Source organism: Cibotium barometz, chromosome 26, assembly GCF_041138505.1.
Source record: "Cibotium barometz isolate CiBa-2024 chromosome 26, ASM4113850v1, whole genome shotgun sequence".
Lineage (NCBI taxonomy): Eukaryota > Viridiplantae > Streptophyta > Polypodiopsida > Cyatheales > Cibotiaceae > Cibotium > Cibotium barometz.
The window spans coordinates 54,862,628-54,878,545 of NC_141071.1; the positions used below are offsets into that span (position 1 = coordinate 54,862,628).

The following is a 15,918-nucleotide window of genomic DNA, read 5'->3' on the forward strand; positions in this document are numbered from 1 at the left end:
TATTTGCCTTTGCTATACTATGCATATAACCTGTGTCCCAAGTTAAAAAAGTCTCTCACATGGGTAGAGAGTAGAGAGCCACGTGTCTACATCTGCGAGTGTTAATCTGGGTGCACTGCAGTTGGAATTTCTTACATGGTATCACGGCTTTAGCTTTGTGCAAGTCTGTTTTGTTGCTGCTGTCTTGTAGAGGATGGGGATAAATAGCTGCACCTGCTAACACAAACACCATCAGTGTTCACCCATCACCATTGGGCAAAAAGGCAAGATGGTGCGAAGTATCAGTTGTGGAGGTTGTTCAAGATGAAGTCACTTCTGTCATCCTACAAGCAGTGGGACACACTTATCAAAATTAACAAGATATTGGACGCAACAGCAGATTCCAACAATGTGAATAATGCAATCCCTTTGGATTTTGCTCTGTTTTTTTTTGTCTTGGAGGGAGAAGAGTTTTAGATACTCTCTCTGCCATTGTCACCAACATCAGTGTTTCTAGAACGAGTAAAAGACTACTAAGGATGATGAACCTTGAGAATCAATTGTTGTAAGAGAATCTCTCCCAGTAGTGGAGTAGTTCATGAATCCTCATGACTAAATGGTGGAAATTGGGCTTAAATTAACACTTGAAGAGTGCCACACACAAACAACAGTTCTATCACTTCAGTGGCTGCTCAAGTTAGAATCCTCCTCACCTTTGGGGAGTTCAATTTGTTACCTGTGGAGGAGGTTTGGCTAAATTCTTGATATGGTAACAACCAAGATTTCTCTGACAAGACAAGGGGAAAGAAAAAAATAAAGGCTCAGGTAAACTCTCTGCTCTATTGCAGAAAAAGGGTAAAGTTTTTCCATATAACAAAAAACAGCATGCTCAAAAAGGAATGTAGGAAGGAGGTGGCATATTCCAAAAACAGCTCTCTCTAGCAACAGCACAAAGGCTGAAATGGAGTTGCTTGTGGCCATTGAAGAATTTCGTACTGATGCAATTTATCAATCAAAGCTCGGTGATACATGGACAATGGATAATGGCACATTGGAATACATGATCATCGAAAAGATGGGTATTCCTCCCTCAAGCCTTTGGGAGATGACATCGTGGTAGCATTTGGAAATGGTGTCAAATGGTTTGTCAAAGAGGCATGCACAATTCTATGTTTTGTCATAAAAAAGGGTTCTACTAAATAGCTTTCCATTCTCTGTTTACCAGAGCTTTGGCGGAACCTCTTGTCTGCTGCAGCCATTACTGATGGTGACTCGTGTCTTCACTTCAATTGCAATGCTTGGGTGTGTTGCAATGTGGTTGGAAGAAGGCATTCGGTGAAACAAGTTGTACAGGATTCTGGATTTTGTTGTTTGAGCTAAGTGGGACACAGGTAAGGTATTGTCAGGGATGCCCCATGGACATGGTCAGCAGGCTTAAGGGAGGTATAAAGGTCAGATAGGCACCCATCAGGAGGCCTACGAGCTGCCCAGACATCCCAAGGCCAGGTGCTCAAGTGTGAAGGCAAATCAGTTGTGTTTTCAGCAGTGTGACTTGGCCGACCAGTAGTCCTCCAACCTTATATCAGGTTGACCAGCCAACTTGCTGTTTGAGACATACATAACTGTTGGAAAGGGTCATTTTGAGGTATTCAAATGTGAGATCTGTGGAGTCCAAGACAGGAGCAGTAGAGGCCAAGGGACATCCCAAGGCCAGGTGCTCAAGTGTGAAGGCAAATCAGTTGTGTTTTCAGCAGTGTGACTTGGCCGACCAGTAGTCCTCCAACCTTATATCAGGTTGACCAGCCAACTTGCTGTTTGAGACATACATAACTGTTGGAAAGGGTCATTTTGAGGTATTCAAATGTGAGATCTGTGGAGTCCAAGACAGGAGCAGTAGAGGCCAAGTCTTGAGATTAAACAAAAGAGCTCCCAACATTTTCTAGAAGGTTAATGCACATAGGAAGAAATCCCGATCACACTATCGGATTTTGATCATTGTAAATTTTAAGTTTTAGCATTATTACGTGGTTAGGTTGATTACTTGAAGAATTGCTCAACTAGGCTCAAACACAACCACAACACCCCCCCCCCCCCGCCCCCCCCACCCCCAAAAAAAGAAGAAGAAAAAAAGAAACCCCTGTACTGCTCCCCACCCTCCCTTCTCGGATTGCCTATTAACCATCATGTGGTTAAAAGTGGTCAGAGCATTGGTTAGTGTGGACTCTGAAAGGCACTACTAGGCACTCATACAACCAAAGGATGTCTTGAATGCGGTTAAAACTGGTGAGAGCATTCGTTAGTGTGGACTTTGAAAGGCACTACTAGGCGCTCATACAACCCAAAGGATGTCTTGAATGCCATCTTATGGATATCTTTTAACCCACTTTCAACCATCATGCGGTTAAGACTGGTGAGAGCATTGGTTAGTGTGGACTCTGAAAGGCACTACTAGGCACTCGTACAACCCAAAGGATGTCTTGAATGCAGTTAAAATTGGTCAGAGCATTGGTTAGTGTGGACTATGAAAGGCACTCATACAACCCAAAGGATGTCTTGAATGCCATCTTATGGATATCTTTTCATGCAACCTGTATTTGATGATAGCCACTCTTAAGATCAATCTTGCTAACTTGATGACATCCATTCTTAAGATCAATCTTGCTAAAGCAAGAGGAACCACTCGACATAGGAAATGGAATTCTTGATAATGATCTTATATAAGAACCATGTCATTTACGCACATTCTGCAGGTCCCATCCTTTTTTTGCACTAGAAGAACTGACAAGCAATAGGGCGAATTGCTCGGCCATTAAGTTCTTCTCTAGGAGTTCATTGACTTGCGTCATGATCTCCTCTTGTAGGCTAGCATCCAGTCTGTAAGGTGACCGATTAGGTGGCAAGCTTTTCGAAATAAGATCAATTCAATGATCCTCTAAGAGCTTCGATGGGAGCATTCTTGGTTAGGCTTTTGCAAAACAATCTTAATATGTATTCAAGAAGTCTTAAGTCGATGCGTCTACACAAATATTACATTGCTCTTCCTTATTTTGAACAACAACCAAGTACAAGTAAAGATAAATTTTGATTACTTTAGAAATTTAAATGTGGCTTACAAGTATCTTTGAGAGACTAGTATTAATACATGCTCACGACCTTTATGCATCAAAGCAATTTTCTTGGTTGAAAGTCTTTCTAAGATTCAGCCGTGCATGCCAAGGTGAAACCGATCCCGTCGAGTGGGAATAGATTCCGTTGGACACCCACACACGTACTAGCACAACTTAAATATCACAATTTGAATGGACAACTTAATAACAACTGAAAATTGAAATGAAATGAAATGTTGATCAATGGACACCAACATTGGGGACGGAACGGGCCGACCCCCCCCTCAATATATGATATATTATTGGGAGTATTTAAAAGATACAATGCTCCATGGGTTCAAAGAACCAGATGATGTCCATGTACAACTGAGATGAATACAGTTACCAAACGAGAGACTCGAAGTAGACGTTCGAAGGAGAGCAACCCACTTGAGTAGTCAAGTCTCTACGGTCATGTGTCTTCAGCATCCTGCTAACACACGGGTGGCACCAGTCTGGCTCCCGTCCATGTTATGCAAAAATACTGCCCCCTTCACATGAGACACCGGTCTGGCCTCAAGTGAACGAGACACAAATCTGGAGATGAACCAAATGGTCGGCCAATTGGTGACATCCCTCCGGGCTTCTAAAGAGTTGTCCTGAACTGAAAAGCCTCAAGATATGCCTACAACAACTGTGGGTAGTCAACAAAGTAATCCTCATTTACCCCATTTGCATCAACGGGCAAATAATTCTTGAACTTCACAAGGTATCTCGTGGAAAGCTTTCCTACAGGTAGCTTTCTCTCCTTGTGAAAGACAAATCTGTTCTGGCTGGAGGATCTCCTCAAGCTCATCAATCTCTGGCAGATCTTCTGTGACAGGCTCGTCAGGATCTGGCCCGACATATTTCCGGAAAAGACTCCCATGAAATGCATTGTGAATCTTCCAATAACTAGGTAAAGCAAGCCTGTATGACACTTCATTGATCTTTTGAATCACCTTGAAGGGTCCATAATAGCAAGGAGAAAGCTTAGGATATGATCCTTCTCGTCCGGGCCTCTTCCGAAGCCTAGCCTTCTCAAATCTCAGCAAAACCCAATCACCTTCTTTGACTTACATGTTCCTTCTATGCTTGTCAACAGCCATTTTATGCTTATCTTGTGACCTTGCAATGGCTGTCCGTACCTGAGCAAAGGCTACATCCAAGTCATGAACATATTCATCAGCTGCAAAAATCTCATCCTTTGTACGAAGGATGGGTGGCAATACCACTCTGCCATAAATAATCTCAAACGGGGCCTTTCTCGTGGAGGCATGATTTGTGTTGTTGTAGGCAAACTCAACAAGTGGAAGATACTTCTCCCATGCAGTCTTTTGATCTGCCACATAACACTTCAACAAATCCAACACGGCTGAATTTGCAGCTTCACGTTGGCCATCCGTTTGGGGATGATAAGCTGATGAAAACTCAAGTTTAGTGCCCATATTATCAAATAAAGCCCTTCAAAAGAGGCTCGTAGTCTTGGGATCTTTATCCCCAACAATGGATTTAGGCATACCATGATGTTTGAAAATATTAGCAAGCAAAAGCTTTACTATATGATCAACTTTAATGGTTTTCTTGACGGGCAAGAAATGAGCTTGCTTGCTAAATCTGTCCACAATGGTCCAAATAGCATCATTCCCATGCTGGGATCTAGGCAAGTCCATAATAAAATCCATAGTAATACTTTCCCAAGGTTGCGAGGGAATAGGCAATGGCTGAAGCAAACCTGGAGGTTTTTGCTTGTCAAATTTCACCTTTTGGCAAGTAATACATGCATGTACATTTGCCTAAATGTCTTTACGCATGCTTGGCCAAAAGAAATATCTCTCAATCATGCGTGTAGTGGACATGATACCTCTATGACCAGCATAAGGTGGAGCGTGACATTCCTCCATAACCTTTGGACGCAAATTCTTCACCACACATAGGCAGTTATCCTTCATAAGATAACCCTCGTTGATAACATAAGAGGCATGTGAGTGACCAGCCATCAAATCAGTCCTTATATGGCAAAAATCAGCATCCAAATGCAGATAAGTCTGCGTGAGAGGCCACTGAAAGTGCATCCACATAAGGCCTCCTAGATAATGCATCTGCCACCACATTTTTCTTTCCCGGAGTATGCACAATTTGAAAATGAAACATGGAAAGAAAGTTTGCCATTCTCATCTGCTTCTCCGAAAGCTTTGTTTGAGATAGAAAGTATCTCAAGCTTTGATGATCTTTCTTGACTACAAATTCAGTCCCAAGAAGATAATGTTTCCATATCTTTAAGGCATGAATTACAGCCAAGAGCTCTTTCTCATAGATATCCATAAGTATCATGCAAACGACGGCTCTCATATGTAACTGCATGCCCTTCTTGATTTAGGACAGCCCCTATTCAATCGCCACAAGCATCACATTCCACTACGAATGACCTTTGCAAGTCAGGAACAATCAATACGGATCGACATATGATAGCATGCTTGAGCTGCAAAAAGGCATCCTGTTCTTTTGGAGTCCATTTGAAAGTGGTTTTCTTCTTTGTGAGATCATGTAGAGAGGTGGGTATCATAGCAAAATGCCTTATGAAACGTCTATAATATGAACATAATCCCAGAAAACTACGTACTTGATGTACGTTTTGCAATTCTGGCCAATTCCGAATGGTTTCTATAATTTAATAGGAATAACACTTTTAAAATAAAAAGAATTTCTTTATGCATCTATTTATGCATAAAAATTAATTTTTATAAGAATAACACTTTTATAATAAAAAAATTCTTTTATGCATCTTTCTATGCATAGAATCAAATTTAATAAGAATAACACTTTTATAATAAAAAAAAATCTTTTATGCATCTTTGTATACATAGAATCAAATTTAATAAGAATAACACTTTTGTAATAAAAAAATTCTTTTATGCATCTTTCTATGCATAGAAATAAAATTTAATAAGAATAACACTTTTATAATAAAAAAATTTCTTTATGCATCTTTCTATGCATAGAATCAAATTATATAAGAATAACACTTTTGTAATAAAAAAAATTCTTTTACGCCCTTCTATGCATAGAAATCAAATTTAATAAGAATAACACTTTTGTAATAAAAAAATTCCATTATGCATCTTAATGATACTGTTTATTACATCGCACATGTTGGTAAAGTGCCATTGTCTATGCAGGATGGCAAAATGAAGTACTTGGCTGATGTACTTCATGCTCCGAATATTACAAAGAACGTGGTTTCTGTTGGACAGATGGTTAAGTAGGGTTTGCAAGTAAGGTTTAATCCTCTTAGCGAAATTTTCGTCGCCTGCCAGAGCAGACTCGGTAGGCTCACCTTCTCCACCATGATCCTCCACATTAATCCTCTTGGCGAAATTTTCGTCGCCTGCCAGAACAGACTCGGTAGGCTCGCCTTCTTAGCATGAGAGGGATCTCCACCATGATCCTCCACATTGAGACACTGATTCTCCCAGCTTGGCTCCTCCCTTCAGAGGATCCCACCGATCCCCCGGCCGTGGATGGTGTCCTCCACTTGTATAGATGTGTTACTCGTGGTTTTTGGTTTCTCCCATGGCAGCATCATTAGCATCCTCGAGGTTGGCTCTTGGGGCCAAGTGTTGCCCTCCCACTAGCAGCCTGGAATTGACCTTCATCCCTCTTGCAGAAGATGTGGGTGCCAAAGATGGAAGTGGTCCATTGACCCTCCTCTCGAGGTCAGAGGCGTTGGATCTTGGTGTCCATGGCTTTGGGAGAACCACCCTCTTCCTCATGTGCAGTGGGACACAAGAGTGGCAGTGGTGTGATCTAATGGTTGCTTCCCCTCCCCCCAAGGGTGACATTCCTTTCTTCAATTACACTGCCCGCCTCGATAGACTGATTTTACTGCAGTTATCGTTGGTACCCCTGCTGCTCAGCCACACGGGCGAGCCTAGGGTGTCCATCGAGGACTTCTGGGGGTGGTTATAAAGCAGCTTCCCGCCATGGAAGGTGACACTTTTTCTTGGCTATTGGTCCATTGGAGCCTCGTAGTTGCCACTTTCCGGACGATCGCCGGGTGACCGGCCAATTTGCGCTCACTGTAGTGTCATGCTCGAGGAGAGCCCGTGGCATTACCTTTAGGATTGCCCCAAGGCCCAGCCCGGGTATGGCAATGCATCCTCTGACTCCACACATCTGATCTGAATGCTGCTGCTGACACAGTTATGTGGGTAACAGTTGCCAAGATAGCAGAGGCAGGGCAAGCGCTATTTTATGAGGATGACGGGAGCGGCTTAGCACTGCTTCTGACCCATATTTGCATCTTTGCGGTTACTGTGGCCACTTCCCAGGTTGGATCATTGGAGCCCACGATGGGCAGTAGTCAGCGATGGGAGCTCATTAGTAGCGAAGCAACTTGGCTCATCTAGTGTGCTCGCTGTAGTGAGACCATTGATGGAGTGACTACAGTTGAGACTATCCAAGCCATATGGGTTGATATCATTCACACACTAAGAAGGTGATTTGAGTGCTCGTTGCAGTGAGACCATTGATGGAGTTACTACGCCACTTCTGGAGACTCCCTGAGCCATATGGGTGGATCTTATTCACATACCGAGAGGGCGATTTGAGTTGGAGCGCATGTAGTAGAAGCGAGGAGCATTCCTTCCCGTGTGTATCTCTGGACCCTTCCTTCTTCCAAGGAGGACATAGGAACTTCTTGGCATTATAGACCCCCAGGGACTTTTCCCCTCTGATGTAACCTCCCTCCAAGAGGGGCCAACCATGGAGGGAACTCCCCTTTCATGTCCTTTGTATATATTGCCTGCATTTTCGTAGTGTTTGTACTTTGCCACTTTGGCAGGGTTTTTCTTTAACTAATGAAAAGATCTTCTCTTGGGGAAAAAAAGGGATATTCACATGAATAATACTTGACCCTGGTCCAAAAGCATTTTAATAACTTGGCTTGGTCATTCCCAAAGCTTGTTGACAAGTCCATCAAATTAGTTTCCTGCAAGGTCTCTGAGGGAGAGGCTTCATAGTTGCTGACTGCACTAGGTCTAGAATCTTTGGCCTCTCTGGCAGTGGCTTCAGTTTCAGGGCTAGTACAGGAGGAGGATTCTCACTTGCCGTTTGCATTGGGTGGAGTTTCTTCAGCGTGTGGTGTCATGGAGACACCACGATAGGACATATCACCAGATTTGTCTTCACCGTGGGAGGATATACCTATGGGTGTGTCTTCACAATGCACAAATTTCTTACCATAGTCGGAGTTTTGGCTTTGGTGTATCAATGAATGTATTACTTGTAGTATCTTTCACAGAGAGATGGTGGTCTACACATATAGGTGCAGAGCAGTACTAATGGATACAGATTTGGTGCAACTCTTCTCAGGAGTATTAATCTTGGTTCAGCTTTCATTCTTCAAACTGCATTGGAGTTGGTGCAAGTAGGTACTAAGATCCATTTGAGCCGATGCAATAGTGCCTAGAATATGTTTAGTAATGTTTTGCCAAGCCTTTCTCTGGAATGTTCTTTTCAAGAGCTACCGGAGGATCTTTAGCGGCCTGCAATGTTCCTTCATGGATGGTTGGACAAATGAGAAGTGTTGGATCTGACAAGAGTTGGTCATCCACAGGTTTCTTTGTAGGTCTTTGTGCTAATGCGGTGGAGGATGGAATGTGAGCCTTTGCACTGGACGTCAAGTGGTCTCGTAGTGTCTGGGAGCAAGTACACATGGTTGGTCTGTAGGAGCCAGGCAAGAGCAGCAGCAAGAAATGTGGGTGTAGCCCATGGGCTGGCGCAAGTCCACATGGCAATGCCATGTGGTAGGTTGTGAACAGGCCGACACCATTTTATACTGGTTGACCAGCACGGTAAGGTGCTTTATATACGCATGTTAGAAAATCACCAATATTGTCTGCATTTCTCGATGGTGGACTTGACAGAGCATTTCTCTGTTGGCAAAGTGCTAGGCCAAGAGCATTGAGCAGGTCACAGGGCTGTTGTTGATGTTCTCACACAGCCATATCTCCTGTATTTTAAGGAATTCAGTTGTAAACCATTTCTACATAATACAAAACAATACTTTTAGGACTCTTGTGTGTGCTGTGTGTTGATTCTGCTGCATGTTACTCTCAAACCTGAGCACATAGACGCGAGTGTTCTACAGGACAAGGTCTCACCATATTCCTTTGGTAAGGTTCCCATGGGGAGGCTAGTGACTTGTACATGGAGCACACAAGAGTGCTTATGCTTGTCTTCTTTCAAGGTGGCCATCATGATGGTGTTTTGGCCCGGATTTTTCTTTTTGGATACCTCTTCCTATTTGGACTTCTCGTAAAGTTCTTCTTAGCCATTCCGCCCACTTGGAGAAGGCGTAGATCTCCTTTCTCAGCCTGGTGTTTCTCCTCTTAAATTTCCTACTTGGGGGCTTCAAATTTAAGGCTGAGCTCCTCCGCGATTTCCTTCTTTTTTGCTTGTGAAGCTCTTGGTGGAGCTTTGTGTTCTTGTCCTTGAGTTGCTCCAACGGCCTTGCAGGCTTACTCCTTCACTATGGCAATGAGTCTCTTGGTCCACAAAGGGCACTGTTGAGGTCGGCGATCTTCTTGTTGTAGTAGGCCTTCATGCTCCTTGTTTCTTTGTTATGGGCCTCTTGCATTACATTCCTTTTTTCTGTTGGAGTAAATCCACCTGTAGTAGCAAATTTTCCCCGCTTGTAAGTGCATGGTGTTGCCCACTCAAAGGCATACGCCGGTTGGTCATTCCTTTCCCTCTCCTGTTGCTCTTCTTTAAGGGATAGGATTTCTTTGATGCTCGTGAACGCATCCTGGCCATGCCCCTTCGTTTATCGGTGCTCTCCATCATGTATGCATATGGCTTCCGTCATCTTTCTCAATCGTCTTTTCCATTTTCATCCTGCTGTTTGAGGGGATGAGGGTAGACATTGTCAGTTTGCGAAACAATGATGATGACAATGGCAATGGCACTGATGATGAAGATGGAAGTGAAGAGGCCGTGTTCTTTTTGTTTTTCCTGGAAAAAAGATCCTTCTACTAGTTACTAAAAAAAAACAGCCACAAAGGGCTAAATACAACCATGAAGGGCTAGATACAAACTCGCCTCATGTATAGGGCGGGGATCAAGTAATCAAAAGAGGGGAGAGAGACACTTCTCCTCTGGCTGGCCGCTCTATTGCTGCATCTAGCTCGCCAAATGTGCCAAGCTGCAATGCTACTGCAAATCTCCCATCTTTGGCATGAGCCCGATTGCCAATGTTCGGTAGATGGAGTTGTGATTGGTCTTGCCGAAATGCGGAGGTGAGAGACCTAAAGGGCTAGCCCCCCACCATCCTCCTTATAAGCCATGACCACCTCAGTCTCTGTGGCCCAAGCTATAGTGCCCCATGTAATGATCCGGGTCGAGGCCTTGTCCATCGTGAATATGCAAAGAATCCGCAACTAGACTTGCCGAGCCTTCGGGCAATCCCGAAGACAATGTCGTTGAGACTCTTGTGGGTGGCCGCATCTCGGTCAGACTGCTGGCCAACCTCCAGTTGCCAACCATGTGCCAACCGCCAAGCTTCTGTGTGTCATCAGCCATAGAAAGAGGGTGATCTTTCTAGGTTGAAAAGCGTCCGAGAGCCTTTTCCAAAAATCTGAGTGGAAACGCTGTGAGAGGCCTTGAGACTGCCATATACTATTGCTGCCGAGGTGCCGTCAATCTTGGGCATCTTAATCCTGCGGCCTAGCCGCATTGTATATGCAAAAAAGGGGGCATACATTGTCTTCTCCCAGTCAACAGGGTCATGTCAAGTCCACTATCCCGGCCTCCCCTGGAGGCGCGTGAGAGGATGGCTCTCCTAAACCCATAGCCGTCAGAATCTCTCCTTGGTCACCTTGTCAGGTGGGGGGGTCTATGTGCCACTTCTGCACGTGAAATCTGATCACCCTCACCCTCACCCTCTGGAAGGTGCAGCGCGCTGAAATCCTCCAAGGGGCGCTCGTATCTCTCTAATCTGCCGTGTGAACCAATAGAAAAAGTGAGCAAACCATTGCCCTCGTCCGCTCCATGGACTGCCAAAAGAATGTCATACGTGGTAAACATGCCTAGCCACAGAGGGGGAGTCGGGTCTGGGATAGGGGTTAGCCACTCCTGAGGGATAATAGAGTCGATGTCGATGCTAAGCTTGTCTCTACCCTGGATCCCTATTAGGCCTCTGTCTTGAAGCTCCGGGTGTAACTGCCTATGTGCAATCCAATCTCTAAGGGACCTGGCAGGTCCCATGCCCAACGCACCCCATGATACATGAGGTTTGGCCCCCAACATATGGCCATTGGGTAAACGGATCAGGGGGTTCCAGACCAATGGATGTCTGAGACACTCCTTGGAGGCTACCGGAGCTAGTTGCCTAAGGGCGGCCTAAGGTGATCCCAAGCCCGAAGTAAACTGGTGCAAATTTGTCCTCAAAAGCTGGGCTGAATCCACAAGCCCACATCTGTGTGAAAATCCATCTAGTACTCTGTGGCCAAGGGTCCCCTAGGCTCGGGGTGCGGGTTGAAATCCGGGCCAAGAGAAAATCCTTCCAAGGCTCGCCACCAAGGAGTCGTCCTCATAACAATTAGCTTGCCCAGCATGGCGTGGCTTTGAATAGCTGGGTCAATGATGCCTAGCCCCCCTCTATGCCATGGCTGAATGATCACTCTCCATGCCACCTTGGCCTTGGTAGGCCTCCCATCACTAAATGCCCATAAGAAGTTCCAAATCAAACGCTGAACTTGTCTAATACATGCTCGAGAGAAGGCCTAGCAAGACGTGATGTACCACATATTGGCAAGGACCTGGTTCGCCACCACCACTCTACCAGCTAGGGAGAGACTCGCAGAACTCCAGTACAAAAAATTCTTCCGAATGTTCAGAAGAACAGGGGCGAGCTGTTGCTCCGAAGAGATGTCTATGCCCACGTGGCATTCGAGATAGCGAACTGGAGTGCCTCTTGGGATCCACTAGAAAGCCTCAACATGACACCAAGTCGAGGTGGGTGCAGAGCCTACCCAAAACCACACGACTTGTGCTAGTTGATCTATGCTCTTAATGCACAAGAGAAAATCTCAATTGCCCTAGCGAATCTCTGGAGATTCCCAACATCTCCAGAAAGAAATGCAGCTGTGTCATCTGCAACATCTGCACACTCTGAGTCTAGTAGCTCCTCCTGTGAACCGAGGGGGAGATGCAATCCTTGAAGCCCTGTCTCCTGGGCTGCGATGAAACTACTCATGGCCTCGGCGACGAATAGGAAAAGGTAATGTGCCATATGACAGCCGTGCCGGACCGAGTGGGAAAGGGGGAATCTGTCGCTCCACGGGCTCTCTGAATGAGAACGTGGCTGTTAGAGGTTGAGTAAAGTCCTAAAACCCCACGGATCCACTCCACGGGGAATCCCATCCGGCTCATAATACCCTCCAAAAAGCTCCAATCAACCCTATCATAAGCTTTCACATAGTCGAGTAGTAGTACAATGAGGTCCTGCTGCCGTATCCTGGCCAAAGAAGTGGCCTCCTAGAAGGTGAAGATGTTGTCTAGAATGCTCCGATCCTGAACAAAACCTGTTTGAGTGTCATGGATCAAGTTAGGGAGGAAAGGCTAAAGTCTCCGGTTGATGGCTTTGGCCAGAATCTTGTAGGCCGTCCCTCCCAAGAAGGGTGATGGGTCTCCATTGCCGGATCTCCAATCTGTCACCACCCTCCTTAGGAATCAAGTGTATCAGGCCCTCTGAAAGCGTCTCTGGCATGGTTCCTGTGGACTTAATCTCATTGAAGGCAGCATGAAGGCCGCCTTCCATGAGGTCCCAATGGGAGAGAAAAAAGGAAACTGGAAGCCCATCCGCTCCCGGGCATTTACCCCTTGGAAGAGCAGTCAATGCCTCCGCCAGCTCCCCTGCAGAAAAGGGAGTCAGCAAGGACCAAAGAGCGAGGGGAACCACCTCCCTCGTGTGCCGCCAAACCCTCACGCACGTCCATCACCTGTGGAGATAATGGGGCACCCGTGAGGAGAGATCGAAAGAAATCAGTGCAATGGCTCTCACATGGGGGGCGCGGGGGGGGGCGGGGGGGCGTCAGAAAAAATGTCTTTATCCTGGCCACGCAACCTATGAATACCATCTCTCCTCCTGTGGGGACTAGCTATCTCAAAGAAGTCTCCGTGACTCTATCGCCAGCCTGGGTTCAAAAGGAAGCTCTGGCATGGTATCTGTATTCCACCCTCCTCTCCACGATGGATCTGATCTCCGTACGGGCGGCAGCTAAGTGACCCTCGATCTAGGAGCTATTAAGGGAACTCTCCTGAAGCCGCTGAAGAGAGGCAATGTCACCATTTGGCCACCCAAATGGTTCACTCTTGCTTTCACACTATGTACATATTGGATTGGTGTCCATGGCTTATGGAATATGCCTATGCAGGTGATTGACACATGTCATGCTGTATAGTTGGATATGATATTCCGCTGGGACTTGATGTTATCATGCCCGGAATATCTGGAGGACTTGGCTTTCCGCTGGGACTTGTGCCTTTGTGTACATGCCCGGAAACGTCTGGAGGACTTGGCTTTCCGCTGGGACTTGTGCCTTTGTGTACATGCCCGGAAACGCCTGGAGGATTGGCTTTCCACTGGGTCTGGTATTGCGTATACTTGCCTGGAAACGCCTGGTCTTATATGGTTTCATGAACGGAAATTGCTCATGCCAATGCTGCATTGCATAGCATCTTTATGTGCTTGCCTGCAAATGAAATTGCATGCTGTTTTCATGCCTGCATGACCTATGTGTAGTTCCGGGCTAGGGGACGCCCGCCCGTGAACCGTGCGTGTGAAACTGTCTGCTGACATGGTTGTGTGGCATGTGAACAGGTGGTAAGTATTACCCAAATCTAGGCTCAAATAGCCCTTAGGACTTAGCCAATATTTATAAGTGAGTGCGTTCCCACTTCATTAAAGTTTGGGCGCCCAAAAGTCACTTATAAATTATGACCGCTTCCAAGTTCACACTCACTGAAGTCCCGAGGCGGACAAGACTCAATGTCCAGGACCTGATTCTCCCCTTTTACTCATAAATGGGCATCTCCCCATGTCCCTTCACCTGATTGGACCCCAATTCACTTACTTATTAAGAGAAATTCGTGTTTTCTCTTCATGAGGATTTTTGGAGGCTGAAAACTCTGTTTTTCCACCATTTCTCTCCATTTCCAAGCTCTCCATAGCCATACCCAACTTGCTAGGGTGTTTTCCAAGCTTCCAAGAGTGTTTCCAAGTGCTAATCACTCTCCTACTCACTCCCAATGACTGAAATTCAGCAAAACAGCTCTCATTTTTGCTGTAATTTCTGGTCTTTTTGCTGAAAACCCTAATTTCAGCCTTCCTTTCTCAAGTTGAACCATAGGGGAAGCTTTCCCAAGGTTCCCTTCATCCTCTTGAAGACTTTTGTCGCGAAGGATTGCGGCAAACCGAAGATATCAACACTTCTAAAGCTTCCAGCGCGAAGGCTTCCGCTTGCAACAACTTCTATGAAGACTGGTAAGCTAATTGGACAATGTGTTGTCATTACTTACTCAGTAGAAGGGCAGGACTCCTTGTTTAGCCGCCCTGTGTAGTATTTCTCTTGTCCTATGTGCTCTTGAAGATGTTGCTACCTTGCTTGGTAGAACATAGAGCCAATGGTAGAGAATATGGGCACTGAAGTCGGGCCGGGCATCAAGGCAGCTCCTTGGTGATCTACATCGACATACCATTGTTTTCTAAATGCTGAATTTCATATGCATTGGCATGGAGGATTTGGCAATGGATGCCCGTGAAACTATGTATTGAATTTCTCCAATAGTAATACAATTTACTCAAGGGAGGGGTCGGCCGTTCCGGCTCATTGTGTGCCTCTTGTCAATTCAGCAATTTACTTCTTGTATTTGAGCAAGTGTCCTTCAAATCTTCGTGTATTTAAGTGTATTGATTAGCATTGTGTTCAACCAAGTTACATTGGTATCAGAGCATACGGTTCTCTTTCACTTCTATCGTGAGAGACGATCACCGTGAACACTAGCTATCTCTACACTTAGAACATTATGGACAGCCATACAATGAATGTTGGAGATGCTAATACAAGTGGCAGGGACAATGAAATGCATGCCTCCAATGCTTTACAGGATGAGCAAACTCATGTGGTGCACAATAGGGAACATGAATATGTGGGACAGCCGTCTCGTGGCAAAGAGAAGATGCAAGAAGAAGAGTCCATAGTCTTGAGAGCTGAACTTACTCGTATGCAGGCTCTTCTCCAAGCACAACAAGAAGAATTGAATCTATATCGCCGCGAGGATCCATTGGTACATGATCGTTTGAAGGCCAAGAAAGCTGAATCTTATATGGATCATGCAATGGCAATGATTGCTCAAGAGTTGCACATGCAACCGAGGGATGCAGCACGTGCATACTTGGCTCGTACCGAGGATGCCTATGCAGAAAAGGCAACCATCCCACATGTCTTGGAATCCCCACAAGTGCCCGAACAAGAAGTTATGTCTAAGAGGATGAATCTCCATGCCATGGGAGAGGAACAATCAGTGACTTCACGCCATGCAGGAATATCTCATGTAGCCCGTGAAGGATACAATGTTTATGGCAGTGGTCAAAATGTATGTCAAATGCCATTGCCGGCTGAAAATGTACATGCACAACACATGCAACATGGGCTGCAATTTTCTGTTGGTGCAGGTATTCCGCGTATCTCTCATGCCACTCATGCCTTCGAGTGTGCTCGTGAGGGAGAAGCTATGGCTGAAAATGTATCAA

The 15,918-nt window shown here is 45.4% G+C and overlaps 1 protein-coding gene across 3 annotated transcripts in view; it reads left to right on the top strand.

Moving 5' to 3' along the window:
* Positions 1-15,918, top strand: part of LOC147624108 (pentatricopeptide repeat-containing protein At5g10690-like) — a 56,926-nt gene that overhangs the window by 28,453 nt on the left and 12,555 nt on the right. The gene's annotated exons all lie outside the window — the stretch shown is intronic.